The 4,026-nt window shown below is 44.6% G+C and overlaps 1 pseudogene; it reads left to right on the top strand.

Moving 5' to 3' along the window:
- The first annotated feature begins 2,388 nt into the window (after window positions 1–2,388).
- On the top strand, window positions 2,389–3,824 carry LOC124973601 (Golgi phosphoprotein 3-like; annotated as a pseudogene).
- Window positions 3,825–4,026: the final 202 nt, after the last annotated feature.

Genomic DNA, 4,026 nt, shown 5'->3' with positions numbered 1-4,026 from the left:
GGCATTGTTGGCACATGCCTATAATCCCAGTGGCTCTGGAGTCTGAGACAGGAGAACCACAAGTTCAAAGTCAGTCTCAGCAACTTACTGAGATCCTAAGCAACTTAGCAAGATCTTATCTCAAATAGAAAAAGAAAATAACATAACTGTAAAGGGCTGGGGATGTGACTCAGTGGCTAAGCACCCCTGTGCTTGATCCCTGATATAAAAAATAAAATAAAATAATCTACCTAAATTTTGGCATTAGGAGATCTAAATATGGCTTCTGCTCATGATAATTTACACTTTAGAGCAGACAAAAGACAAATTAGTTCTAAAACAAATTAGTTATAAAATTGGGAGCAACTGAGGCAAGGCAAAAATTAATGCCAATTGTGCAGAGTTAGTAAGTATAATATGAGTAGGAAATCTATGTAGGTAGAACCATCTGAGAAAATGTTACAGGAAGGTTGGGACTCAATAAGGGTCTTAAAGAATGGCTAGGATTCAGATAGATTTAAAGGATAGAGTTAAGAAGATGGCATCTCCTTCCAGGTGGAAGTAGCAGTATTGGCATGCTGTTGGGAGAAAACTGTGGAGAGGAGAGAAGGGAGGAAGGGAGGGGAGGGGAGGAGAAGAGAGGGTAAGGAGGCTGTTGAAGGAAGGGAAAAGCTTCAAGTACATTGTAAAATGTTCAGGCCCTAGTATTAGGCATATACTGGTTTCAGTTCAGGAATCATCATTTAAATCCTTGCAACTCAGTTTCCTTAGCTATAAAATGGGCATAGTAGTGAGGATTAAATGATACCAAAAGTAGATAAAATGCTCAAGGTGTGACTACAGAAATCACGTTTTAAATAACACATACTCTGCCTTCATTACAGGGCAGCCAGGCAAATTTTTTTCACTGTGAGAAATGAATAGATAAAAAATTACAACTATGAATTATGGCCAGTGGAATTAATCCTTGCCTTTTAGGACTTCTCTGACAATGACCTTTGGTGTTCTCCCTTCCACACAGCTGCTTATACTCACTTCTCCCTTTGTGGACTGTGATTTAGCACATAAAAATTTCCCTCTATCCTCCATTTGCATGCTGCTATTAGACATGGATTTGGTTAGACCTGCATCTGTTGAGACAGCTAGCCAGTAATAGAAGCTCCACAGGGACTGATGTGGTTTGGTTTCAGGAGTGGGTCTAACAAGTAAGGTCTAGGTCAGGAAGTTATTAGCTACAGAGTCAGGGAATATATTCAGCTGTCATCACTTTTTAATTAAATATAGCTTGGTGGCATGTACATCCCAGCACTCCATTGTAATATTGGAGCAACATCCTTTCCTATGAACTTTTTCCTCCTCCAAGATCTTTGGGGCCAGTCCAGAAACCACGAGCAACTTGATCTTTAGCAGGGAACAGGCACAGTGGTATCTGGGAACCAGCTTTGAACAGCTCATGAGCTAACTAACTCTCTCCATGATCTCTTCCCACATCTATCTTCAGTAGTGGAGACTGGTGTGAATCTAGATGCCATGGAAATCTGCAAATGCTTTATTTCCCTGGACATTGGCATGTTTAGTATTGAACATCACATTCCTGGAAGAAAGGCAGTTAATTCCCACTTGGTAATTTTTGCAGGTAACTATTGTGAGATAGGATTTTCCATATTCCACATTTTGTTTCATTTCCATTAAATTAAATTCATTCATTTCATTGCTTGTTTAGAATGGAAACTTGAGAGGCAACATGGGATAATTTTAAAAGCCTATTCGGATTGACCTAATCTAAAATCCCTCTATTTTAAATTTCTTGTCCATGGCTTTGACCTTGTTCACCTAATTGTTCTAAACCTCGGTTTTCTCATCTGTAAGATGGGAACAATAATAACACTGAAGACTTAAGGTCACTGTGAATATTCAATGATATCTTTCTTGTAAAGCACATAGCACTTAGTACCTAGCATGGAAACAATTAGGCAGTAATCATGGGGAACTTTATTAGTCGGTTTTTTTAATTCTGGTTGGAGAACATAATACAAATTGATTGGGTGCCAACTAAATATATTCCAGAGTGCCGCCATATTGGAAGGCCACTACCTGGGCCTCCACCTCAGCTGGGGAGCTCAGGTTGGGGTGGGGCCAGGGCCGTGGGCAGGAAAGCGCTCCTCTCCAGTCCTGCAGACACCGGCCCACCCGCTTCACCCCAACCCGTCTCTGCATCACTGCTCCCGGCCCTGCTGCCCACCGATGTCGCCCCAGAGCCGGGATTTAACACGGAAACCAGTTCGGGAGCGGCGGGAGCGGGGAGGGGGAGGAGGGGGGCAGGAGGAGGAGGAGGAGGGGGAGGAGGAAGAGGAAGACCTGGTAGGCTCCGCGTGGCTCTCGGGTTGGCACGGCTCCTCAGCAGGAGCCATGACCTCGCTGACCCAGCGCAGCTCGGCCTTGGTGCAGCGGCGCACCAAGGACAAGGAGCGGGCGGCTGCAGCGGCGAGGACGACGCTTGGAGCCGCCGCGATGAGCAGGATGACGATGACGAGGACGATTCCAAGGAAACGCAGCTGACACTGATGGAGGAGGTGCTCCCGCTGGGCCTCAAGGACCTAGAGGTGCTGCGCGGCAGACAGGGTGGCGCGGCGGCACGGGGTCTGGACCCCAGGTGGGCTCCAGGTGGGCGCCGGCCTCAGCCGCGCACCTGCCCTCCTTGCTCCCGAGTCTCTCAGCCCAGAGCGCCCAGCTTGCCCCGAGGAGTGATGAGTTGGTGCTCCCCTGCACGACTGTTCTTCCTAGATCCTCCTCGCACAGATTGCTTGGATTTTTCCTTCCCCCTTTCACAGTCTTTTCATTTCAACACCCCGGCAGTCTGCATTTCTACCTCACTTTTTTTTCTGCGTGTTCAGCCTGTGTAGATCCTAGGTTGCAATTCCACCCTGGAGACTGCCTAATAGACCAAATATCCAGGACCTCCAGCGCCCGGATCTCTTGCGTTTTGCCAATTTTTGGATCTGGAGGGGTCCACAGATCCACTTGTCAGGGGATTTGTATTTTTTAGACATATTAAGGTACACCATTTGGTGTTATGAAAAAATTTGGAGGAAAAAGTTATTTTTCCCATTAAAGTTCAAAGTAAAAGTTATCATGAACTTTGGAAAACGACTTTCTAGGTGATCTTGATTTAGGATTACTCATCATTTTGGAAATGACTGTATATCATCTGGATTACGTGGCTGTATGTTAATTGAGTTAGCATTGAGAGGAAGGTTACAACTAGAGGCTTATGGAATGAGACATAAAAGTATTTTAACAAGAAAGGTGATCTGTAAGTTTGAAGCACCAATAGGGGATGTTTTTCTTGATGAAGCTCTAAAGCATGTTAAGGAGACTCAGCTTCCAGAAACAGTTCAGAACTGGATTGAATTACTTAGTGGTGAGACATGGAAACCATTAAAATTGCATTATCAATTAAGAAACGTGCAGGAACGATTAGCTCAAAACCTGGTGGAAAAGGGTGTACTGACAACAGAGAAACAGAACTTCCTACGTTTTGACATGACAACATATCCTCTCACCAAAAACAACATTAAGCAGCGCCTCATCAAGAAGGTACAAGAAGCTGTTCTTGACAAATGGGTGAATGACCCTCACCGCAGGGACAAGCACTTGCTGGCTCTCATATACTCAGCTCATGCTTCGGATGTCCTGAAAAACACGTTTGCACCTCTTCTGGATGAGCAGTATGATTTGGCTACCAAGAGAGTGCAGTAGCTTCTTGACTTAGACCCAGAAGTGGAATGTCTGAAGGCCACACCAACGAAGTTCTGTGGGCGGTGGTGGTGGCATTCACGAAGTAACTCTGTCAGAATGAAATGTTTCCTTTTTCATGTGAACCAGTAGTTTTTCTTCTATTGACTTCTGGTTTTCTGCAGTTTGTACGTTCCCACACTATAATTGGCTTTTGTTTTATGAAATGTTGGGTGACTTTTTCTTTTATGTATATATGCAGGATTCTGCTGGTATGAGAGGCCTTCTGCTTTCTGTTTTTAACAGATTTCA

This window comes from Sciurus carolinensis, unplaced genomic scaffold (genome assembly GCF_902686445.1).
Source record: "Sciurus carolinensis unplaced genomic scaffold, mSciCar1.2, whole genome shotgun sequence".
NCBI classification, from domain to species: domain Eukaryota; kingdom Metazoa; phylum Chordata; class Mammalia; order Rodentia; family Sciuridae; genus Sciurus; species Sciurus carolinensis.
This window is presented reverse-complemented; position numbering and strand designations above follow the sequence as displayed.